This window comes from Sorex fumeus, unplaced genomic scaffold (genome assembly GCF_029834395.1).
Source record: "Sorex fumeus unplaced genomic scaffold, SorFum_2.1 ptg000030l, whole genome shotgun sequence".
Taxonomy (NCBI): domain Eukaryota; kingdom Metazoa; phylum Chordata; class Mammalia; order Eulipotyphla; family Soricidae; genus Sorex; species Sorex fumeus.
This window is the reverse complement of record NW_026606087.1, coordinates 13,687,130-13,714,467: the sequence shown is the minus strand read 5'-3', so window position 1 is coordinate 13,714,467 and position 27,338 is coordinate 13,687,130. Positions and strand designations below refer to the sequence as shown.

The window sequence follows — 27,338 nt, the reverse complement described above, 5'->3', positions numbered from 1 at the left end:
TGATGTGAAGTTCTTCGGCTGATCTTCTTGGTCCTATCTTGGCATTAAAATCACTGACAATGCTCTTGTAGAAGGTGTGGTCTTCTTTATAGAACTTCTCCAGCTCCATGTAGAACTTCTCAATTTCTCCTTCATCATAATTGGATGTTGGTGCGTAGACAACGAAGATAGAATCTCTTTAAGAAGAAAATTTTAAGAAGAAAGCTCCCAGAATGACCACCAACTGGGAGCTCTTTGGCACTATTGCTGGAACATGGGAAGATACCGTTATTGACAACATTGATGAGGAATATGATCGACTGGTTCAGCACGTCCATGATTGTGCGAGGAACGCCAAGAGAGAGATAGCCACAAAAAAATTCCTGTCTTTGAAAACTTTTGAGCTTATTCGCCAACGTGGTTTGGCGCATGTCTCAGGCAACCACAAGTGAACGTCCGAGCTCACAAAGCAGTGCAGAGATGTGATAAAGGAAGACCTCAAAGAGAGAAGAGCAGCAGTGATGGTAGATGTGGCAGAAGCCGGGAAAGCATTCATAATGCCCGCCTGTCCTTTGCCAACTACAAGACCAAGATGACTGCCCTCCGACGTCCTAATGGATCTATCACATCTTCCAGAAGGGCAATGGAGAAGATTATGCATGACTTCTACTCAGATCTCTTCGATACCCATGTCCACCTGCTGACATACCAAATTCCACAGGATGTATATATTGTTCCCAATGTTCTCCCTTCTGAAATCCTACACACCATTTCGTCGGTAAAGAAACAAACAGCACCCAGCCCAGATATGAATACCTGAAGAACCTGCCGTCATTACTCATCAATATGTTGGCTCAACTCATCACACGCTACCTGTCTGAATGCAAGGTTCCATCCCAATGGAAAGCCAGCAGGACTGTACTACTGTACAAGAAGGGAGACATCCACGACATTGGCAACTCTTGTCCAATCTGCCTATTGTCTGTCATCTACAAGCTGTTCACTCAAGTAATCCTGAATAGGATTGACAGAACACTAGATGAAGGACAACCATGCAAGCAAGCCGGATTCCGCAAAGGATTCAGCACCATCGACCATATCCACACGATAACCAAGCTCATTGAGGTTTCTCGGGAGTTCAAGATACCGCTCTGTCTAATGTTCATTGATTTAAAGAAGGCCTTTGATTCTGTTGAGACAGAAGCAGTCATTGAAGCCCTAGCCAATCAGGGCATTCAAACTCAATACATCAGGATCCTCCGTGAGCTGTATTACGGATTCACTACCAGGATCTCACCATTCTACAAAGAAGTGATCAGCAATGTCAAGAGAGGGGTTTGGCAGGGTGATACCATTTCACAGAAACTCTTCAGTGCCACCCCCGAGAACATCATCAGCGACTGAAATGGGAAGGAATGGGAGTGAAGATAGATGGTCGGCAACTACACCACCTCCGCTTTGCTAATGACATTGTTCTACTAACACCAAACATTAGCCAAGCGGCACAAACGCTGGCCGACTTCGACCATTAGTGTGGAAAAGTTGGACTACAGCTGAATCTTATGAAGACAATGTTTATGAGAAACAGCCTCGTTCCTGATGCTCCATTTGCTCTCAATGGAACGACCATCTCCGAATGCAACAGTTTTGTGTACCTAGGTCAAGAAGTCAACATGATGAATGACCTGGCACCTGAGTTGCGCAGGAGGAAGAGAGTGGCTTGGAAAGCCTTCAAGAGCGTCAAAGAAATAGCTAAGAGAACGAAGAACCTCCGGCTCCAGGCATATCTCTTTGATTCCACTGTTCTTCCTGCATTAACATATGACTCAGAAACCTGGGCTCTAAGCAAACAGGTTGAGAATGCTACTCGGGTCTCCTAAAGAGGAATTGAAAGAGCTATGCTTGGAGTATCACGTTTCACTCAAATGAGAGAAAGAATCCGGAGTTCTGACCTCAGTTGATGATCAAGAATCAGGGACGCTGTCTCGTTTGCCAAGGCATCAAAAATCAGATGAGCTGGACACGTAATGAAATTTGGAGACCACTGCTGGATTAGATCCATTACCGACTGGATTCCATGGGATATCAAAAGAACATGGGATGTCAAAAAGTTATTGCACCAATAACTTCACCACCAGTAAAGTGCCCAAACCCCACTACTACAGTCCTTACATCACTCCTAGTGGGCCTCATGCATCAGTACCCTCACAACCTCTCTATTGGTAGCCTCATTCTCTTGGCAAGAGTTCAAGCATTTGTTTTCATTCTCTATATGCATTCCCTTGTCTTGTTTCTTATACCACATGTGAATGAATTGTTCAGCATTCCTCTGCTCACTGGCTTATCTTGCTTAACATTATCCCCTTGCATTTCATCTGAATTGTAGAAAAAGACAGGATTTTATCTTATAGCTGATGATATTCCATTGTATCTAGACAGTACAACTTTACCCACTCACCTTTCAAGCATATGGATGTTTCCAGATATTTTCCCCCATAGTAGTGATGCTCAGGGGTTACTCCTAGCTCTGTGCTCAGGGATCAATCCTGATGATGCTCAGAGGACCATGTGGCATTCCAGTGACTGAAGCCCAGTCAACCACATGCATGGCAGAGGTTCTACCCACTATACCCACTGTACTTTATCACTCCAGTCCCTGTTTCCAGATTTTGGTTATTATAGAGAGTGCTGTAATCAACCTAGTATGCATATATATTTTTTGAATTAGTGATTTTGCATTCTTGGGGTAGATGTCAAGGTGTGAAAGCCAATCCTAAAATTCTGGCCAAGCTCATCAGTCTTGTAAGACTACAGACTTCCAATTTTATAGGTAATTTCCAACCCAGGGTCATGTACATATTAAGCAGCTTGTTTACTAGAGGACTTTTTTAGATTGTATTAATTTGCAATTCTCCATGTGCCATTGATCTCCTCTGGGCATATATTGCCTGTAGTGAGTGCCCTGTTCCAAACAGACTGCAATGCGGTGTGGGCAAACCCATGGGCCAAGTGAAATTCTTGAAACTGAGTGCAGGATATCTTGACTGCCATCAAGAGGGTTGCTGGACTGGAGGGATCAATCCTTGCGTAAGGGCTTAAAAGCACTGAGTTTGAGGCTGTTATGAGGACTGGTTTGGTGCTGCCTTTTCTGTGCTCAGGTACAGGTGCCGTCTCCTGCCCTTCCATAATCCTTTTTCATTTCCAAATTAAATTTTTGGGAAAAGGCTTATGACCTTTCTATTTCTTGAAAGCACCTGGGTATTAGGAACAATCGGGGATATATTTTTGTTGTAATGCTGGTCTTGTCACTCATTGGCCTAACACCTATGTAGGGAGCTAAAGCAGATGTTCTCAAACTTGTATGGCCTACCAAAGGCTATCAGAGAGGAAAAAAGATATATATATATATATATATATATATGTATATATATGTGTGTGTTACAAATAAAAATTAAAATTCCCAGTAATGAAATTTTTATGATATATTTTTACATATGTCCTAAAACACTTTTTATATATTGTTCAACACTTTTATGATATATATTTTGACTTATGTCCTGCAACACACTTAAGGAAGATGCTGGCACCCTATAGTTTGATCTATAAAATCACTAAAACCATAGTGACATTTGCATTACACATAAGATGAAAATAATGAAGGATAATATTAAAGATAAAATTACAAATTATACCTAAAACAATTGCATAAGAATGGTGTGCTACTTGCATGTCTATTGTAGCACTATTTACAATAGCCAGACTCTGAAAAACACCCTAGTGCCCGAGACAGATGACTGGTTAAAGAAAATTTTGTATCTCTACACAATGGAATAGTATGCAGCTGTTAGAAAAGATGAAACCATGAAATTTGCATATAAGTGGATCAACATGGAGAGTATCATGCTAAGTGAAATGAGTCAGAAAGAGAGGGACAGACATAGAATGACTGCATTCATTTGTGGAGTATAAAGTAACAGTAGGAAACTAACACCTAAAAATAGTAGCTATAAGGGCCAGGAGGATCACTTCACGGCTTGGAAGCTGATTTCATGTGCTGGGGGAAAAGGCAGCTGGGATGGAGAATGGACCTCTAAGTAAATAGTGGTTGGAGGGATTGCTTAGGATGGTAGATGCATGCTGAAAGTTGACCATGGACCAAATTTGATGACTGCTTAGTACCTATATTGCAAACCATAACACCCAAAAAGAGAAAGAGAAAGAGGGAATGTGTCTGCCACAGAGGTAGTGGGTGGGAAGGGGATAGGGGTTGCAGGAGGAATATTGGGAACATTGATGATGGAGAATGGTCACTGGTGGACGGATGGGTGCTCGAACATTGTTTGACTGAAATGCGATCATGAAAGTTTGTAAGTCTATAACTGTAGCTCATGGTGATCCATTAAAATAATAACCGTATCACTGTCATCCCATTGTTCATTGATTTACTCCAGCAGGTGCAGTAACGTCTCCATTCATTCTAGCCCTGTTATTTTAGCAGCGTTGCCTTTTGCCAAAAACAGTAACAATAACAGGTCTCATCCCGCTGACCCTGAAAGAGCCTCCAATATGGTAGTGTTGGGAAAAACAAACAAGGAGATGCGTAATAATAATAAAAAAAAGAATGGTGTGCTGGCATCAATTTGCTGATGTCTAGCTATTTTTATCTGCAACATTCTTTGTTTTGTTTCTTTGGGTCACAACTGGTGGTGTTTGGGCTTACTCCTGTGTCTGCATTCAGGGATCACTCATGGGAGGCTCCAGGGGAATATATGGGATTGTGGGACCAAACCTGGGTCAGCCTTGTGCAAGGCAAATACCCTATCTGCTGTAATATCACTTTGGGCCCTATCTGCAACATTCTTAGATTACTACAATTAACTATTTACAATTGGTTTCTTTTTTTAGTTAACAAATTTGTGATCACGGTAAAACTATGTTTTGCTAAGATAAAGAAAATGCAATTAAAAATGTTATACTACAGTTTATACTTGAGGGTAAAGGATAGGTATCTGGTTTGTATAATTTAAAGAATGCAATTTTTCCCTCTGGTACCCATATATTTCATAATAATTTTATCATAACATTGTGACAATTACCAACAATCTAACTGAACAAAGGGACATTGTACTTTGAGCTCAGATATCTTTATCTGAAGCAGGAATCATTCTAGTTGTCCTAGATGCAAATAAATGCAATATAAGAGATAATAATACATCATATGATATTTTGGGTAGATCTAACAATTGGCCATTTGGTCAATTCTATGGACAGCTTGGTGGATGGGCCCAACAGGGGTTAAACTATGGATGACCTTGGACTGCCACCAAGAGAACTTTCTATTAAAAATCATCAAATGAAAATACTGGGAAAATAGTTCAAAGGGCTAGCATGCATGCTTTACATGCAGGAAACTTATTTGATCTCCAAAATACTGCCAGGAGTAATTCTATACAACTCTTGGATAGATCTTTTTTTTCCATTTTTTTTTAAATTTTTGGGTCACACCTAGCAATGCTTAGGGGTTAATCCTGGCTTTGCACTCAGAAATTACTCCTGGTGGTGCCCTGGGGACCATATGGGATGCTGGGGATTGAACTCGGGTCGGCTGCATGCAAGGCAAACACCCCGCCCATTGTGCTATCATTCCATCCCCTTGGATAGCTCTTGAAGACAACTGAGTGTGACCCAAAACCAAAGAAAAAAAATTATGATTTTGCTATTTTAAACTCTTCTTTCTTTGTTTCTGTATTTTTTTAAACTTAAAAAAGTTTAGGCACTGCATTTTATAAATTTCAAGTAAACAATATTCCAATTCCATATTCACCACTGGCAGAGGAACTCAGGTGTGCGGGACCCGGGGCATAGATCTCCAAGCCTTCTCGGATTGGGACTGGACCTCCTCCACCCAGATTCCCCATCTTCCAGTATGTAGGCCAACTGCCCCTGGTGCTGTGTAATTTCATCAACGGCCAAGACCCAGAGACTATAAAACCCAGCTCCTGGAAAAGAACAGCGCAGTGTCTCCTGCCTCCACGCCTGGCTGTCCTCACCAGGGCCCCTTGGAGGAGGGTGGGTTGAGTTTTCCTTATTATCTTATTATCTAGTTTTTACTCTGGAGAACCTGGCAGGCTACCAAAAGGATCCTGCCCACATGGCAGATTCTGGGAAACTCCCCATGGCGTATTCAATATGCCAAAACCCAGTAACAATGATGGGTCTCATTCTCCTGACCCCGAAAAAGCCTCGAATGTGGCACTTTCTAAAATCTCAGGGCTAGGATGAAGGAGACATTACTGGTGCCTGCCCAAGTAAATTGATGAACAACAGGATGACAATGACAGAGATCCACCACCAGTGTAAGAATTCTGCCACCAATTCCCATTCTACCCCTTCATTCCACCCTTTCATAAATCTTTCTTTCTTTCTTTCTTTCTTTCTTTCTTTCTTTCTTTCTTTCTTTCTTTCTTTCTTTCTTTCTATATTGTAGCTATGCACACATGTGGTTGTGGTGGTTGTTTTAGGTTTTTTTTAAATTTTTTAAATTTTTTTGATTTTGGGTCACACCTGGCTATGCTCAGGGCTTATAGCTCGCTCTTTGCTCAGGAATCACTCTTGGAAAGGCTCAGGGGACCTCTTGGGATGCTGAGGATCAAACCTGGGTGAACTGCATGCGAGGCAAGTGGGAAACTTACTGTCATATCTCTTTTTCCCCAGGCTCACATGTTTACAAAACTGTTAATGTCTATGGTTTTGAAGTTCAAAGTTACCTCATTTCATCTCCATCAAAATGTCCAAATGCAAAAGGTATTACTGATATCAACTAAATGTATTTTGTGGATTGAGATAACACTTTTGCCAAAGAAACTTATTTTGGAAGAGAAAATATTTATGCTGTGGTCTGGGGGATAGTACAGAGAGTATGGCTGTTGCCTTGTGCAAAACTGACCCAGGTTTCATACCTGACACCACGTATCTCCCAAGTACCACTTGGAGTATGATTCCTGAGCACAAAGCCAAAGCTAGGGTCATGCCTCTTCACAGAGTCAGGAGAAATCACACCACTAGATGTGTCTACCCTCTCCTGATAAATTAAGAAAATTGATTCTCTCACTCTGAATAGACTGTGTTCTCTCTTGAATACATATCTATCTTTCTCTCCCCTCAAACTTCTCTAAATAAGTTTCTTTCAACAAAGCTATTTTACTTCACTAAAAAAAGTAGTAATTATGCCAAAGAGATATTTGGGGAGACAAATCCGGTTCTTTTTTACATTTATTTATTTATTTATTTATTTATTTATTTATTTTTGGGTCACACCCAGTGATGCACATGGGTTACTCCTGGCTTACGCACTCAGAAATCACTCTAGGCAGTGCTTGGGGGACTCTATGGGATGCTGGGAATAGAACTTGGGTCGGCCAAGTGTGAGGCAAACACCCTACCTGCTGTGCTATCGCTCCAGCCCCACCCGTTCTCTTTTAATATCTACATCTGCACACAAAGCTGCTGATAACAGAAACAGACCTAGACATCTTGTACTCTGATTGAAAAATCTGAAAATGATGTATTCACAATGTCACAATCTAGTTTCATCAAATGACAAAGCAAAAACAATATTCATTGCTTTTTGAATGAATATTGCTTTTGCAAAATAGCAGTAGATTTTTTTTTTATCACACCTGGCAGTACTAAGGATTTATTTCTGGCTCTGGCTCAAGTATTACTCCTGATGACAGGGCCAGGCAAAACAGAAATTAAAGGGTATTGGGGATCAAGCCCCTATTGGCTCTGTGAAAGGCAAGCACCTACTGTACGTGCTCCTGCCTCCAAAGTTGGTATTCTTTATATACTTATTTGAAAAAACCCACCACTCTGGATTAGACATATTCTGTGTATTAAAAGCAATGGAAAAATTTTCCTGAGGAATTGGGGGCAGGATGAGTTTAATTGACTCTTCTTTATCTTATTTATTTTTTATGACTATAATTTTGTATAGTGAAAGTAGGGCATGATTGACATGGAGTCTGGAAATTTTCTTACACATTTATATTTTAGGATAAGGAAAACTAGTTAAAGGATAAAATATACTAGTTAGAGCAGAGTTTGAGGATAGTTCAAGTGGATTTTGAGGATCAAGATCGGTTCATGCTCACTAACTCTAGCCTCAATGACTATTTTTACAGTTAGTTTTTATTAAGTAAACACCTCAGGATTTGGAGAGGACAGGAGTTAGAGAAAGTCTTAAATGTTCCCGACTCTGGTTTAATATCTGACATCTCATGGTCCAGCCCAATATCACTGAGTCTATCCCTGGAGGCCCTGAGCACTGCCAGGGTGACCCTCATGGTCCCAGTACTACATAATCTAAGAATCTCCACATCTTGTGGCCCCAGCCAGAGAATTGAACTGTGATTCAGGTGGCAGAGAATTTCCAGGAAGATCTAGACCCCCTAAGCACCATTTGGAGTGCATCCCTCCAAAATAATCACTTTTAAGTTATGGTGCTACTTTTATAGGTGTGAAAACATATTATGAGACCATAAATGCTTCTATTGTATCACAAAAGAAGGAAAAAGTGAAACACGAGATTAATTACAGTTTCCCCCCTCCCCCCATAGATATTGAAGGCAAACTTGTTTGTTGAAATAACCAGAGAATGTAGGATTAGGATGGAAGAATTACTACTGAGTGAATAAGACTATAAATCAAAATGGCTATTACAATTCCAGATATGCATTTTGTGTTGGAAATGTGTCCTAAGACAATAGATTGTTATTACAAAGTCTAAATAATGTTTTGAACATAAAGTTAGTGGTGATTCTCTACGAAAAGGAAGTGTAGAAAACTGCTAAAGCAAGACTGGGCACTGAAGTAACTATTCCAATAGAGCTATCTAGTGGGAGAGATAGTAGAATAGGGAAGGGGCTTTCCTTGCAAGCGCTTGACCCAGATTTGATCCTTTGCACAACATATACTCTAAACTCAGAGCCTGGAGTAATCCCTGAGTACAACCAACTATGGCCTAATAAACAAAATAAATACATAAATAATAAAATTAAAAAAAACTTGAAAAAATAATAAAGGAGGCTCTTCACATCTGGCAAAATAATAGCGATGGTGAAAATAAATCCCCAATTCTGGAACCTGCAACTACAAGCAATAAAAATATTCTCATGTTCACTAAGAAAAAACTGCTGAGGATTCAGAAAAAGATGAATCAATACCAATGAATGTATTTTTGACAGTTGTAAACTGAGCATGGAGACATGGTAGATCTAGTAGTTGCCAGTTTCCTTTTGAAATTTCTGAGGAAACTAGATCAAGATTTTACTCAGATGGAACCATCCTGAATTTTAAATTTTCCAAGTCACTGGTACTCTGAGTGGAGTCATAAATTCCTAAAATGATAAAATGTTAGCTTGGTTGGATCCTGGCTCATTTTCTGGATTGATTAGACACTCTGAAACTTGAGATTCTCTTAGTTCAGAAGCCCTCTCTTCTTATTTGTCTGCAATCCTTGGAGAAAATAAGTACATTTACAGTGTGCTCTTTCATACTCTCTGTGTTTGTTTTTCCAACTATGAGTATGATTCTGTCTGTCTCTTATTTCTCAGTGTTCTTATTCACTGTAACTTTTAAATTTTTTTATTTTATAAGTTATTTCACAATATTTGATTACATTCAATATTCAAACACCAATACCACCACCATTAAACCTTCCCACCACCAAATTTGGGATGTTTCCATCCCAAGTTCCAATTCCTGTCCCAAAACACAAAGGAAAGAATATATTTTGTATTGTCTGTTATGAAGAACTGCTGAACATGTTTACAAAAAGTGTTCATATAAAAAACAGTGTGAAGATTGTTCTATTTTGGCTGGAGTCATTATGACATTTTAAAGGATATCACTAACATGCTGTTGTGGTTTAGATTATGTGAGCTTTGGTATGTATATATGCATATATATATTTGCTTCTATGATTACTGGCCTACTGTCTGAACCCCATCAAATATGATATGGTAATTATGGAAAATGGGTAGGAAGTATCTTATGATGTGTTGTGAGGCTGCTTTTGCAGCCACACAGTCATGGAATAGGTTCACTCATATGTGAGACTCTGCCCGAGCATGTGGAAAGCAGCCTAGAGCATGGTGGCAGTTGGGTTGTGGAAGTCGGCTGTCTGGGCTGGGTTCCTTGGGGCGAGGAGGGCTCTCACCCGGCCCCCTCTGGGGCACCCCAAGTGAAAACAGCCTGGCTTGGAGTACGGCTTATTCACTGTAACTTTGCAACAAGTATTCTTCATTATTTTTTCTTCTTGCTGTGATTTTGCACTCTCAGGTCCCTAGCTTGCCTTTGCATATATATTCTGGGACCAGTTTCTTCAGATTTAAGTTGGCTGTGAACAACGTACAACTATTATGGAGACAAAGTGGGAGATATTAGAGCTGATGAGATAAGGATCTGGTAAAGATGAATAAAGAAAGTGGAAAACAAATGGGCTAGAAAATATAGGAAAGATCAAGATTCGACCTGTGAATTGTTTATAGAACTGACATTCATGTTTTTGGAATGATGTGAAAGAATTATCTAACAGAAGTCTAATCCTGAACGCTTCCTTTACTGTTTCCAAAATGTTTCTAGGTTTCCCTGAAAGCCAACATTTCTGTTTTTGGTTGTAAAAAAGCAAAGACAATAGCAGAGATATATATTTATATATATATTTATATGTATGTATGTATATATATGTTATATGTATGTATATTTACATATATTTATATTTAGTAATAAATGGGCTGGAGTGATAGCACAGTAGGTAGGGTGTTTGCCTTGCACAAGGCCTACCTGGTTGGCCCAGTTTTGATTCCTCTGCCCCTTCCGGAGAGCCCAGCAAGCTACTGAGAGTATCTGGCAAGCTACCCATGATGTATTTGATATGCCAAACACAGTAATAACAAGTCTCACAATGGAGACGTTACTGAGCCCGCTTGAGCAAATTGATGAACAATGGGAGGACAGTGACAGTGACAGTAAAAATTGTACCAGTCTATGACCACTCATCTGCTCTATCTTATTTGTAATTTGATATGCCATATTAGATACTTTAGGTTATTTTATAGACGTAAATATGGGTTTGCATTTGTGATTATATTTAAGAATGTGGGTTTTTAAATTTTTAATTTTTATATTTATTTATTGCTTTTTGGGTCACACCCGGCAATGCACAGAGTTTACTCCTGGCTCTGCACTCAGAAATTACTCCAGGTGGTGCTCAGGGGACCATATGGGATGCTGGGACTCGAACCTGGGCCTGCCGCTTGCAAGCAAACACCCTACCTGCTGTGCTATAGCTCCAACCCCCAAATGTGGTATTTTTTTAAAAAAATATTTTTGCCCCTCTCGGGGAGCCTGGCGAGCTACCGAGAATATCCTGCCTGCACTGCAAAGCCTGGCAAGCTACCTGTGACGTATTTGATATGCCAAACACAGTAACAAGAAGTGTCACAATGGAGACGTTACTGGGCCTGCTTGAGCAGATCAATGAACAACGGGAGAACAGTGACAGTGACAGTGTTGATTTATTGTAAGTTTGATTTGCACAGTTGTTTTATTTTTTAAAATTTAAAAAATTTATTTATTTATTTAGTGAATCACCATGAGGTACAGTTACAGACTTGCAAACTTTCATGCTTACATTTCAGTCATACAGTAATCGAGTACCAATCCCTCCACCAGTGCCCTTTCTCCATCACCAATGTTACCATTACCCCTCCCACCACCACCGCTTACCCCCACCCCAGTAAAAGAAATCTACCTTTTACTTTTACAGAAGATTGTTAGAATTTGAGTGTAATAATGATTAGTAGCAGGATGAGAACATGAGCGGATTGGATTTACATTACCATTTTGATGAAGTCCCGTGGTTCCTCTATCACAAATTTACTCAATATGTATATACAAGGCACTGATTTAGGACTAGATAAATGAAAAATAGCAGGAATGAAATCTATTTTATTAAGGTTAATTAAGGTTTAAGTGAACTTAGTAAGTAATTGCTAGAAATAAAACTTAAATACTCTAGTAGATTCTCTGATTATTGAACATGACATGCCACTAGTGTACCTTGCAACATCACCAAATCTGTATATCATTCAGGACTGCTATCAAATAGAGAAAAACAGTAAGTTGACTAAGATGATGACATGTTCAAAGTCAAATGCAGGGTGACTATAAGTTAGATGATAGGATTATCAGAAGCTGAAAGTTAAATTGAGTGAGATAACATTTGTTGGATTAAATTATCTGACATTTAAATTGAAGAGATTGTGTGGTTATTTTTTTCAGTTTCTTCTGGAATCTGGTGTTCATGAATATAATGGTTGTTCAGGACCAGAAAAGAAAAATCATTCAAGGTCTTTCAAGTGCAATTAATGAACTACATGCCAGAAATGGTATCACTAGTATCTGTATTCTGATTAGGTATAGAATCAGAGTTATATGTAAAATCTTTAATGAATGTGACAGTAAGAGATCTAAAGATGTGAACACTATTGGAACAACCTAGAATTGTATCTTCAAGTTCATTATAGATAGTTTACAAGTGAGAAAATTTTAAAACAGTCCTCAAAATTATTCTCTAGGGGCACTTGTCTTGCATAAGGCCGATGTAGATTTAATCCTTGGCTCCACAAATGATTTAGGATGCCTAATCAGGAGTGACCCCTGAGGGCAGTGATAGGAGTAGACCCTGAGAACCATCAGGTATAAAAAGAAATCCCTAACAAATCTCTAACATAAAGAAAATAAAATAGCAAAAATAAAGTGGACTTATAATCACGAACTTGGATGAACTTTTGATGATTAAATACCATTCGTTATTCCTTTATTCTCTGTCCCTCCCCTCTATCAATGAATAATTTCTACCAATTATGTCTTCTATTAACTCTGAGGTCAATTTTTAAGCTCTGTTACATTAAAATTCATATTTTTGTTGCCTTCTGAATTATTTTCATAGCTATATGTTCTTGCTTGTTTATGGAACAAGTGGCATAGCATTTTTGAGTAAATTGAGAGTCAAAATACTTCTTAAGTCACTAAATTTGTTATAAATGGATGTGCAGTGAGAGTATCATGTTGAGGGAAATTTTTCAGAGGGAAGGGGATATAAAAATTGCACTTAGAAATTTTTTTAGAAATTTTTTATAGAAAAAATTGCACTCATTTGTAAAGGTAAAGGTAAAGGTAAAGGTAAAGGTAAAGGTAAAGGTAAAGGTAAAGGTAAAGGTAAAGGTAAAGGTAAAGGCCCTCCCGTTGATCGTCGATTTGCTCAAGCGGGCCCAGTAACGTCTCCATTGGAGACTTTGATGTTACTGTGTCTGGCATATCGAATACTCTCTGTAGCTTGCCGGGCTCTCCGAGAGGGGCGGAGGAAGTGAACTCGGGTCGGCCATGTTGGCCGCGTGTAAGGCGAACGCCCTACCCGCTGTGCTATTGCTCCAGCCCACAGCACTCACTTGTGGGATATAAAAAATATAGTATGAGACTATTACTCAAGGATAGTAGAAACAAGGGCCAGGAGAATTGGTTTACAGGTGGAAATTTGGAAGTTGACTACTAATCGGGGGATGGGGAGGGCAGTTAGGATAGAGAAGGGACCTGTATGATTATGATAGTTGGAAATGATTACTTTTCACTCTGACAAGAATTGGGTGCTGAAAATATGTAGAGACAATTATTGATAATCTTTCATTACCTGTATTGCAAACCATAATGCCCAAAAGGAAAGGAAAGGAGAGAGAGAGAGAGAGAGAGACAGAGACAGACAGAGAGACAGAGAGACAGAGAGAGACAGAGAGAGACAGAGAGAGACAGAGAGAGAGAGACAGAGAATTGCCTGTCATAGAGGCAGACAGTGGGGTGTGGAGGGAGGGAGGGAAACTGAAAACCTGGTGTTTGGTAGTGGGGAATGTATTCTACTGAAGGTTTGGAACATTGTATGACTGAAACCCAATGATGAACGACTTTGTAAAGGTATCTTATGGTGATTCAATTAAAAAAAGTACTCATACTTTAATAGGGTTGGAGTGATAGCACAGTGGGTAGGGCATTTGCCTTGCATGTGGCCAACCTGGCCGACCAAGGTTTGATTCCTCCACCCCTCTCGGAGAGCCCGGCAAGCTACCAGGAGTATCTTGCCCGCACAGTAAAGCCTGGCAAGCTACCCGTGACGTATTTGATATGCCAAACACAGTAACAAGTGTCACAATGGAGACATTACTGGTCCTGCTTGAGCAAATCGATGAATAATGGGAGGACAGTGACAGTGACATTTTTTTATGTCTTTTAGCTTTGTCCTAATATAGTGTTTTTACCTATAATTCTAGTGAATTTGGCTTTATATTAGCAGTTATAAATTATATAGGCATATAAATATATAATAGATATTATATTTTGTATTTTATACATGTATTTCATAAAAAAACTAGCATCAATTATGTCTACATGTAATGGATATGCATATATATTATGTAATATTTATTTACCTATAACTCCAGAATATTACTTTAAAATAAAGAATTGGAAGATAGTTTTATATAACATCAAGTCATAGATGAAAAAGTTCAAGAAATCTTGTGAAATACAGAAAGATTAAATGGGAAAGGACTTGATAATAATGTATATTTAGTTTAGCCGCCTGTTATGGTTCCATTAACAATTACTTGTCAATTAAGGCTGTTCAGTTTAGGTGCCTGCCAAAGATCATGACTGTTTTGTGGGACTAGTATTATCTTTTATGTGCTACTTTGAAGTGAAAAGGTTTTGTTCTGTTTCAGATTTGGTATAATGGAGCTTCTTTAGGAACTTGTTGCACATTTATGTGTGACTTTTAAAACTAAAGTTATACACAGTGCCTCATAAATGTAGGTAATAAAACAACAAATTGTCAAGAGACCCTAAGGGTGAATCATCTCAGAGTCTAGAGGGTTACAGAAGCTACTCTCACTTACACCTGGGGTTTGTTTTTATTTATATTTATTTATTTTTGCTTTTTGGGTCAGACCAAAATTACTCCTGGGGACCATATGGGATTCTGGGAATCGAACCCGGGTCAGTTAGGTGCAAGGCAAATACCCCCCCCCCCCCCAGCTGTACTATTGCTCCGGCCCCGACCTGGGCTTTGTTTGGCAGGTGAGGGCAAAGGAATATTACCACAGATTTAAAAGCTCTTATTGCCAGAGAAAGTTTACCTGGTAAATGAAGACACTACCTTTCAAGATCTGTGGAAAGTTTTTTTGTGTATAGATGACAGGTATGCTTGGAAAGGAAAAAATATGTCTCAGTTAGAACTTTCAGATTTAAATGTAATGGTAATTTTTTTAAGATGTCACTTTATTTTTTTTCATTTTTTTATAATTTTATTTATTGAATCACGGTGAGAGCAGTTACAAAGCTTTTGGGTTTAAGTCTCGGTCATACAATGAAACACCCGTCCCTTCACCAGTGCCCATTCTTCACCACCAAAAACTCTAGCATACCCCCTTCCCACACCCTCCCTCTACCTGTGGGGCAGATGATTTCCACATTATTCTCTCTCTACCTTGATCACATTTGATATTTTGACACAGACCCATCATTATTATTTGGGATTTTACTCCAAAACTTAGATCTGCTGAAAAGGCAACAGTAGACAATTTGTTTTCTATGGCTGGTTAAGAATAACATATGATGTCTCATGGCTGCAGTAGTGGCCACACGATTTTGAAATTCCGAAAATTTAACACTTAAATATGGAAGGATTTCTGCCAAAACCTGTTGGGTTCCGAGATTTGTTCCTGAGTCTCCGGGATCATGGCCATTCAACAGCTTGATCAGGAGCCAGAAGGCCGTTCATGGGCGGTGACTCGGGGTCTCATTGGGACGGGGAGGAAAGGGCCGGCTCCACTCCCATCCTGTGAAGCCCCATGTGTCTCATCCTGAGGGCCCAAACCTGACCGTTCAATGGTCTCTGGAGGATGGAGGCTACTGAGCCACCAAGGGGAAGCAGGTGGAGGGACAGCACCCTTTCCCCGCTGAGGTGGCCTGGCGACAGTAACCTACTGCAGGGTCTGGACGCATTTCTTCCAAAAGCTGCTGGGTTTCAAAATTTGTTTCTGATTTTTTGGGATCATGGCTGTTAAGCAGCTTGATCAGGAGCAAGAGAGGCTGTTCCTGGGCGGTGACTTGGGGTCTTGTTGGGGTGGGGAGGAAAAGGCCAGCTCCACCCCTATCTTGTGAGGCCCCATGTGTCTCATCACTGAGGGCCCAAACCTGACTGTCCAATGGCCTCTGGAGGATGGCAGCCACTGGGCTGCCAGAGGGAACAGGCCAAGGCACAAAACCTATTCCCACCTGGGGTGGCCCAGCACCAGTAACCTACTGCATTTCTGTCAAAAGCCATTGGGTTTCAAGATTTGTTTCTGATTCTCTGGGATCATGGCCGTTAAGCAGCTTGATCAGGAACCAGAGAGGCCATGCCTCCAATTATATGGCTGAGCTGGAGGTGGTTTGTGGGTGTGTCTCCCACATACCTAACTTTTGGCTGTTTACTTTCTTGGTAAACTTTGCCCTAAGTTTTTAGGGCCTGACCAAAAGCAGAGCAGCAATTTTGGGGTATCTGGAAGTCTGAAGGCGCCATCAGGCTGCTAATGCACTCACTTCACAGGTACAGATTGACCTGCTGGCAGCACCATACCCCCTAAGATGTCACTTTAAAGCTGACTTTTAAGGTATGTGCAAAGGAAAAGAATTGAAGTTTGCTTTATCTCATGGCAGCCAAGTGATGATTTGAAAGTAACTTCTCTGGTGTTATGAAGACATTTATGCTTCGTTTGAATAGTACAGTTCATATTCATAAATTCTAGTGTGAATGTCTGTGTGTTAATACTAATAATTATGAGGTAATCTGTAACCACTGAGTGCGATTATCATTGCAAATTTCACTCGATTTTGGGTTTTTTCCTAGCTCACAGAAAGATTCTATCTCCCTTTTCATGGTTGCATAGAATTTTCTTCTAGACTTTGAAAGAACATCTTTTCAAATCTCTGCATCTGTATATATATATATATATATATATATATATATATATATATATTATGCCTCTTGGAGCGCCCCGTAAGCTACCAAGAGTATCCTGCCCACATGACAGAGCCTGGCAAGCTACCTGTGGCGTATTCAATATGCCAAAAACAGTAACAATAACCTGACCCTGAAAGAGCCTCCAATCTTTGGGAAAGACAAGTAAGGAGAGGCTGTTAAAATCTCAGGGCTGGGACAAATGGAGACTTACTGGCGCCCACTTGAGTAAATCAATGAACAACGGGATGACAGTGATACAGTGATACTCATACTTATTGGAAGAGAAGTTGTTTCACACCCAATTGTGTTCATGACTTGCTCCTGGCCTTGTGCGCAACAGTCACTCTCGGAGGAACATATGAAGTACCAGAGATAGAATCCAGACAGTTTAGTTAAAGGAGAGCATGCTATGATCTCTAACATGATTTGAATGAGTATCTTTAGTGCTTGATTTTCTTCAAATTCATTGAGGTTCAAAAATAAAACTGTTTTAAGGCTTCTCATATGCTCCAAGTTTATTGGTGACCTATATTAATATCTGTTCTTTGAAATTATATTGCATTGTATAGTCTAGAAACTTGGTGCTGGTCAGTTTCTGATCACCTGCTCATTTTTTGGACTACTAGAATAATACGGTGAGACTACAGTAACATTAGGTCAAATTTATGTTTACTTGAAGTAGTTAGATTGCAACAGGGCTGTTAAATAATTTTATTTTTATGAAATAGGAACAGATGGACAGATGAGTTTGAATAACACTGCTTTAGACAAATCTCACCTAGGAGGTTATAAAAGAATGTTCCTTTTGAAAATTTCTCCTCAGAATATCTGAAGTAGCAAATTGTTGGCGTTTTCCATGGCATAACCATTTAACCACTAGAGGTCTCTGGGTCTATGAAGAGTGCCTCATGACCCAACTTCTCTGGGAACTGGCCTGTTACCTGGGCAACCTGACTTTTCTAGAATAATATAGATTAATTGACCTGGATTTGCCGGCAGCCGATGACTTGAGCTATAGGAAAAAGATATCTTTGGGTCTAGGCAATGCTTCAACTTTCCCTCTACCTAAAGCATCAAGGACAGTACTCCAGCAGCTTCTTTCTAGTCATAATACCCTGCCTCCCTCCACCGCCTGGGTGTTAATGCACTTAGGCATTCTCTCTCAGCTCCTGTTTAGAGGTTGTTAGCCTGAATAAACTTTGTCATATGAGTAAAGGCATCTTAAAAGATTGGAACACCCCTGACCAAGAAAGTGGAAGCAAAGGTAAACAAATGGGACTACATTAAACTAAGAAGCTTTTGTACCTCCAAAGAAACAGTGACCAAAATACAAAGACAGCTCACAGAATGGTAAAAATTATTTACTCAATACCAATCTAATAAAGGATGTTCTAAATCAGTAACCATCGTACCCAGGATAGGGTCTGTAGCATACACAGCAAGCACCTTAATGCCTGTGCTATCTGCCTGACCCTGGGACAGCTATGCTTTATATATATATCTTTACAGAACCTATTAGATATCTTTATTTCTTAAGATAACATTTGTAAAAGGGAGTGCTTTTTGGCATAAAGACCTTTTTTCAGTAAAATTCTTATAAATTTGATATATGTTTCATCTCATGCATTTTTAAAAATGGTTTAAATGGCTTAAATTTAATGGTTTAAGGCATCAGAATTGTGCCTTGCATGCTATCCACCCCAGTTCGAAATCCCCCACTTAGAGTCCCAACTAGTGAGAGCACTGTCAAGAGTGACCCCTGAGCACAGAGCCAGAAAAGTAGGCCGGGCATTGCCAGTTATTGTCCCTAAACTAAACTGAATTAAAGTAAATTGAATAAAAATCAAGACAGGGCCCGAAAGGTGTTTCAATGAGCAGAAGTGTATGCTTTGAATGCAAGAAGTCCAGGTTTGGCCCCTGAGACGACAGGGTCCTGAGAAGGTTACAGAGTCAGGGCTTTCCCTTAATACCCTGACTTTGGCAAAAAAATAGAATGAACAATAGACTCCGCATAGTAAATATAACACATAAAATAATACTTTTCATAGTAATTTAAGTTTAAGTGATAATAATTTATAGTTTTTGTGGGAGCTATAAATTATACAGGCTACTGCATAGAACCTGCATCACATTAGACAGAGCAGAGAGATGGAGAGAGTTTTCTTCATCCTAGATAAACTTACAGAACATTGCATGATGATAAATTTTCTATTAAGTGGTTAAGAGAAAATATAAACTAAGAAGATATTCCTCAGCATCCCATGGCTTATGATAGGTAACAGACAGAATTAAATCTAAGTCTGTTTCTCCAGCATAAATGCTGTTTCTGTAGCAAAAAAGAAAACACAGGAGCCTGAATGAATGTCCCTAGGATTTTGTACTGGATAGAACCCAGAATGTGCTAATGTAGAAGGAGTTGGGAACATCATGGGAAACCTCTGGTGCCAGGAAGTAGATTTGTGCTCAATTTATGTGGCTATTAATGAAGCAGGAGTAGTTGAATAATTTTATCCTTGGTGATATGATGATAGAGGATAAAAAGTGACAATTGAGATTCTAGCCTTTAAAATCAGAATTTCATTATCATAGTGATGTTGCATTTTACTGGCCCTTACTAAAGTAACTTTAATTGAAACCAATTTCTCCTTAGAAACGGCAATATTATGACTTACCTGATTGGAATATTGTGTGAAACAAATGAATTAAATTACCAACTAATATCTTACTCATGTTCTAGCACATAACCCCTGGTACAGATTGAAGTCTATTTGTTTTCTCTCTGATTTGAAATCATTACTATTAAAGGTAAAGGTAAAGGCCCTCCCGTTGATCGTCGATTTGCTCGAGCGGGCCCAGTAACGTCTCCATTGGAGACTTTGTTGTTACTGTGTTTGGCATATCAAATACTCTCGGTAGCTTGCCGGGTTCTCTGAGAGGGGCGGAGGAATCGAACTCGGGTCGGCCATGTTGGCCGCGTGTAAGGCGAACGCCCTACCCGCTGTGCTATCGCTCCAGCCCACAGCACTCACTTGTGGGATATAAAAAATATAGTATGAGACTATTACTCAAGGATAGTAGAAACAAGGGCCAGGAGAATTGGTTTACAGGTGGAAATTTGGAAGTTGACTACTAATGGTTCATTACTATTAAGAATGAAAATTAATGTACTTTAGATAATAGTACTTTGGCTTTGTTTTAGGCAAATTGAGAAATCACATATTATAATATTTAATAATTTTCCATAGTAAGTTTGCTTGCAATTTTTGGGGCCTCCCAAGTAGTATGCAGGTGACTAAGCCCAATAGCACTCAGTCAAGTGGGCCAGACAGTTTGATGCTCAGGCAAGGAATCCTGGGCTGGCAGAGCTCAGGAGCCTCCAAGGTGCTGCTAGGGATTCATCCCTCACCACCTAGCTATTTCATAGCCCCCTAATTGCTTATTTTTATATTCAGATATCTTCACTTATAGTATAAAAATTATTTCATGAGTACACAAGTTTATGTTATTTTTTATAATCACAGTCTGGAAATTTGCCCTTTAATAGTTTGCTATTAGTCTGCCAATATCAGTCTTAACTTTTTTTTTTCATTTTTCTTTTGTTGCTGAAGGTGTTTGGAGGATATGTGGTGAGGGTGGGGAACTAATCATAGAGCTGTGCTAAACAATTTTTTGTTGGGGAAAAATACAGAAAACATTGCCTCTCATAGAGAAAATATATTTCCCTGTGCAGATATTGCAAAACTTCACAACTACAAGATTCTGTCATTCTCTTAAGCAATGTCTTTAGGTTTCTATCAGGATTTGGGTCTTGTCCTTTAACATATTAATATCAGACCACCTCCAATCTTTAATTGTGTCTCTCTCATAGAAACACACACAATGCCTAGAAGCTTAAAATTTTTACCAAAGGGATTAATGTGTTACCTCATGAGATGAGAAAAATTAAATCCAAGACCCATTAGAGCTTAAGATAATTTGAATTCAAGAAGACCCAGAGCCAGACTGATAGTACAGCATGTAGGGCACCTGCCTTGCATGTGGCCAACCAGACTTAGTCCCAGAACCATATATGGTTCCCTGAGGCCCACCAGAAGTGGTCCCTGGGAACCTCTAAGGATAGTCCAAAATTTTTTAAAAAAGGTTTTTAAAGAAGAAAAGAAAATCCAAGATGGAGAACCAGGTGAGCTATGAATTATTTCTAACTTCATTATATACTCATTGTAATACATTTTTATAATTAAAAAAAATCATACCAGCTACTGGTGCCAACAGACCCAGAGGAGGCTGGACCCTCCTCTGAGAGAAGCTCCAGGAGGAACAAAGGTCAAGGAAAGAAATTTGAAAGAGGACCATCAACCACTCTCAATTCAACACCTTGGCAACCACCCTAGCAACAGATTCTTACCTAAGTAGAAGCCCCACATTCGGCAGTTTGGGTAAAAGTTATTGAACCCAACTTAAACAAAGTAAGGGTATGCATGTGCTGCCCAAACCTCTGTGCTGCTTGTCTCCATGTGACCAAGCACATGTGATGTCAGAAGAACTTGTGTTGCCAGCCTTTCCCCTCTTGTGTTGTGTAGTGGGGCTCTCTCTGCCATTGGAGAATCCTGCATTCTATCAAATGTGTTTCTCTCTCTGTCTCTGTCTCTGTTTCTGTTTCTGTCTCTCTTTCTCTTTCTTTGTCTCTCTCTCTCTCTCTCTCTCTCCCCTCTCCCTCCCTCATCCCTTCGTTGAAAACCCTCCAAATAAAAGATGTTTTTACTTCACTGCTTGTCTACCTGAAATTCTTCTCTGTGAGAGGACAAGAAACTGGAAGTCCTGGGTAAGGTCTAGAACGAATTTTCCTTTCCTGCAAAGAGAAATTCTTTGCTTCAGCCTGAGTCTATGACTCCCTGTGAAATCAGGTGGTGGGGATTCACTCAGTGCTTAGAGGAAAAGTAGACGCCTGGGGTGGCTTGATCACTACTTAATGGGACTAGCAAGACTCATGGTCTGTGCTGAGAAGGAGCTCATCACAGACTTTATCAGTCCTAGCCTTCCCAGCTGGTATCAGAGTTGGCAGAGGTGAATCAGGAAAAATCAGCTGTCTCTCTCCTCTCTGCTTCACATAAGTCACCCGTCAGCTCCACTGACTTTAGTAGTTACTCCTCATTGAAGTGCTGGGGCCTTAAGATTGTGCTGTGCCATTTTGAAGGAAGATGGGTTTCCATACTGGTGGTGTGGAGATTTGGAATAATTTTAGGGCATAAAGAAGCTTCCTTCTGCAGGTCATTCCAAGGACAATGAGCACTCAGTGGCACCTAAAGTCATCAATAAGTGGTATCTATTGGTGTCCACAACCTGGTAACTTGAGTTTTGTTATTTTAATGGAGACATATTATTAGTTCTCAGTGACATAGGTGACAGTGTTCATCCATTCTGTCTGTGGATGATGAGGGGGGTGGAAGTAATTATTTCTGACTCCTAATTTCTTCTTGGTGTCCAAAGCCACATTGGCATTTTCTCCCATACCCATAGCAACTCTGCTGTGTCTCCCAGATTTATGTACGTCTTAGAACAAATGTGGGGGTGGGAAGAAAAATATTGTTATCTCAGGGAAGGTAACCTTAGATTTATAGTAAAAAGTTAATATTAATTTGAGGGCGGTCACCCAAATGTGAGAGGAGGCTCAGAGGCATCTCTTGATATTTCTCAGTGAAGACAGTGCTGAGCTTGAAAAAGAACTGTTTGTTCCAGGTTGCAACTGTTTGTTACAACCCCTGGGATGTCAGGGTTACCTGGCCACTGTAGTGGTGCTCAGGGATCTCCACGTGGTACCAGGAATAGGCCAGGGTCAGTCGCAGGCAAGCATGTGTCTTAACCCTTGTACTATGTAGCTTCTGTTAATTCTATTTGTAACACTTTTATTTTACCTGATTTTAACTGTGTAATAAATGATCATTTTTGTGTTACTCATGGAACCTCACGAGTGATGATGCTTTGCCAGCGTGGTTGCTGATGATTAAACCCAGGGCCTCTTCTACTTCAGCTACATCCTTGGTTCCTGAATAATAATTTTCTTATTATTTACTACTTATTTATAAAATATAATTAGCTTTCAATATTTTTCATGAGTCCTATGACCTTGCTCAACTTTAGTTCTAGTAGTTTTTTCTCTAGATTTAATCTGAATTCTATATAAACTGTCATGACATCTACAAATAGAGACTTTTTTCCCCTGTACTCTAATACTTATACCTTCAGTCTTGTGGCAGGATCTATATAGGACCCAAAAATGAATATAATTGCTGAGTGTTGAGATCACTTGATCACTTGATCACTTGACTTCCTGTTAATCGTCGATATGCTCGAGCGGGCACCAGTAACATCTCCATTTGTCCCCGTTGCGTGCTAGTGTAGCCCAATGGCATCTGTTCCTTCTAGGAAAATGAAGAGCCTCAAACTGATCGATGAGAGTCTTGATGAAGAAGTCTGACCATCTGGTAGGTGGGCAGCCACGCAGTCTTTTGATGTCCCTTGGAATCCAGTCAGTAATGGCTCTAGTCCAACGGTCATCTCCAAATCTCATTACATGTCCAGCCCATCTGATTTTTGACGCCTTGGCAAACGAGACAGCGTCCCTGATTCTTGACTGTCCATGGAGGTCGGAACTCCAGATTCTTTCTCTCATTTGAGTGAAACATGATACTCCAAGCATAGCTCTTTTGATTCCTCTTTGGGAGCCCTGAATAGCGTTCTCATCCTGTTTTCGTAGGGCCCAGGTCTCTGAGGAGTATGTTAATACAGGAAGAACAGTGGAATCGAAGAGATGTGCCCGGAGCCGGAGGTTCTTCGTCCTCTTAGCTATTTCTTTGATGCTCTTGAAGGTGTTCCAAGCTGCTCTCTTCCTCCTGTGCAACTCAGGTGCCAGGTCATTCATCATGTTGACTTCTCGACCTAGGTACACATAACTGTTACATTCGGAGATGGTCGTTCCATTGAGAGCAAATGGAACGTAAGGAACAAGGCTATTTCTCATAAACATTGTCTTTGTAGGATTCAGCTGTAGTCCGACCTTTGTACACTCATGGTTGAAGTCGGCCAGCATTTGTGCTGCTTGGCTAATGTTTGGTGTTATTAGAACGATGTCATCAGCAAAGAGGAGGTGGTGTACTTGCCAACCATCTATCTTCACTCCCATTCCTTCCCATATAATATAATTGCTAAGTGTTGAGGTATTTCTTAATATATTCCTAACTGTAGAGAGTTGTGCATTAGGTAAGATGTTAATTGTAGTATTTTTGTTTTCATTTATAAGGTTGATCATTCTAATTTATTATTATCATGTATTGGTATTTTACCTTAATGTTGCTTTCTGCTTGAATGAACATACAAATTTTCCTTTTAGTTCTCATTTAATTTAACTACTTTTACAGGTTTTTATAATTCCTATTCTTCAGTAGTTTTGTTTTAATCCTTTAGAATAGCTTTAAATTATCTATACATTATGCAGTACACACACACACATACATATTAATATCATTTCTGGAATCAAAGATTACCCTGTCCTCATTGAGGAAGACAGGACTTACTTCCACCTGGGACCAGGAAAGCAACAGGTTGCATTTCATGCTTCCTCCAGATCAATCCCCCTACAGATAATGGGAACAAGACTATGCACACCGGTTCCATTGGTCTTTGTTCCCTTCTTCTCTTTTCCTGTCCAAGAAAACTTAAAAGCCCTTTTAGTCTCTCCCAGTGCGTGGCTCTACTCCAGCCTTATCAGAGGTTCATGGAGTTTGCCCTGTAGTACACCCCTATAAACTTCTCCTCTTCTCCTATTTCCTTTACTTTATTTGTCTCTGACCCTCTGTCTGCATTAGCCAGGATTCCCAAATCTCTCTCTGTCTCTCTCTTTCTAAATATATATATATATATATATATATATATATATATATATATATGTACTATTGGTCCCTTTTGGTCACTGTTTTTGTATTGGACAGTTTACAGTTTTTATATTTTATAACTTTTACTTATCTACTATTAAATTTTCAATCTTTCTTTTCCTTTCTCTGTTTTTTTTTCTTTGCTTTTTAGGTCACACCTGGTTGTGATGCTCAGGGGTTACTCCTAGCTCTGAACCCAGGAATTACTCCAGGAGGTGGTTGGGGGGACCATATGGGATGCCAGGCATCGAACTAGGGTCAACTGGGTGCAAGGCAAATTCCCTACCTGCGAAACTATTTCTTCAGCCCCCAGTTTTTCTTTGTAATCTTCACTTTCACTTTAATGAATACTGAATTTTCTTGAGTGACCACAGTTTTTAGTTTTAGCACTGAAAGAGGAAGCGTCAGTTTACACTTACCAGCTACTGTGAGCAGTTCTAATCTTGAGGGTTTTTTTCTTTCTTTTTCTTTTTCTTTTTTTTTTTAAATTTATTTATTTATTTATTGAATCACCGTGGGAAAGGTTACAAAGTTTTCAGGTTTAGGTCTCAGTCATGCAAATATCAAACACATTTCCCTTTACCAAAACTTATTTTTTACCATGAAGAACCCCAATAAAACCCCACCCCCCACCCCTCCTAGTCCCTGTGGGGCAGATGAATTCTAGTTAACACTCTATCTGCTTTGATTAGATTCATTGTTTCAATAAAAGTTTCACCACTATTATTTAGAGTTTACCCCCCCCCCCAAATCAGACATGCTGAAAAAGCATTGTGAAGTGATTTGCTTTCTACAGCTGGGTTCAAGAATTAAATGTTGGTTTTGGATTTCTGCTATTTTACTTATTGACCCTGGAAGTATTTCTACTGAAAGTCAGATAGTTAAGATATTGGTTTCTGTGCACTGGAGACGTGGCTGTGCTGGAGAGCCGCTAGTGGGGGGCAACTGGTGGCCTCGGTAGGGCGTGAAGGGCGGACCGAAACGCCCCCCTTCCCATGAGGTTTTAGTCGCCCCCAGTCCCCCGGCTCATACCTGCTGTCCACAAGGCTCCCATGCGGCCGCCATCTTTCTTTCCAGAGAGGAGAAGGCGACTGGGGCAACACCCTTTCCCCTCTGGACAGACCTGATGGCCTGGATTAACGCATAGTCCATTCACTTTTCTGCTCCAAGCTGCTGGGTTCTGCATTAAGTCCTTGTGTTTCTGGGGCTGTGGCCGTGCTGGAGAGCCGCTAGTGGGGGGCAACTGGTGACCTCGGTAGGGCGTGAAGGATGGACCAGAACGCCCCCCTTCCCATGAGGTTTTAGTCGCCCCCACACCCCCGGCTCATGCCTGCTGTCCACAAGGCTCCCATGCGGCCGCCATCCTTCTTTCCAGAGAAGAGAGGGCAAATGGAGCAACCCCCTTTCCCCTCTGGCAGACTTGATGGCCTGGATTAACGCATAGCCCGTTCACTTTTCTGCTCCAAGCTGCTGGGTTCTGCATTAAGTCCTTGTGCTTCTGGGGCTGTGGCCGTGCTGGAGAGCCGCTCGTGGGGGGCAACTGGTGACCTCGGTAGGGTGTGAAGGACGGACCGGAACGCCCCCCTTCCCATGAGGTTTTAGTCGCCCCCACTCCCCCGGCTCATGCCTGCTGTCCACAAGGCTCCCATGTGGCCGCCATCTTTCTTTCCAGAGAGGAGAGGGCGAATGGGGAAACACCCTTTCCCCTCTGGACAGTCATGATGGCCTGGATTAACGCATAGCCCGTTCACTTTTCTGCTCCAAGCTGCTGGGTTATGCATTAAGTCCTTGTGTTTCTGGGGCTGTGGCTGTGCTTCAAACTTAACTATGATTTTCAGAGAGAAACGTTGGGTGGTTTACTTTGTATATATGGATCACTTTGTATATAGAGAGATGTCGCGCGGCCGCGTAAGCGGCTGTGCAGTTTTGAGGAAAAGTCCTAGTTCCCGCATACTCGAGCTGTGGTTGTAGAGGCTTCTGGTCACCGGGGTTCCATCTGGGGGAGGCGGGATGCGGTACCTACCCCATCTGGGGCTTCCCGATGATCTCGGCTCTTTTTGGAACCTGTTTTTTTTTTTTTTTTCCTTCGGGATCTGTGGATTCCGCCCTCCATGTTGTCCTTCTCTTGGGCTGAATGCTGTAAATATGGCGCTGGGGGGCGGGCTGTGGTGTGACTTCCGGAATCAGAGGTTACCTGGGAGATGTAGTCCCGGGAGATTTGAGGAAAAGTCTTAGTTCCCGCATACTCGAGCTGTGGTTGTAGAGGCTTCTGGTCACTGGGGTTCCATCTGGGGGAGGCGGGATTTGAGGGGTTT

At 40.6% G+C, this 27,338-nt stretch overlaps 1 long non-coding RNA gene across 1 annotated transcript in view; it reads left to right on the top strand.

The window, feature by feature from the left end:
• The window catches only part of LOC130025195 (uncharacterized), a 55,803-nt gene that overhangs the window by 8,786 nt on the left and 19,679 nt on the right, over positions 1-27,338 (top strand). The gene's annotated exons all lie outside the window — the stretch shown is intronic.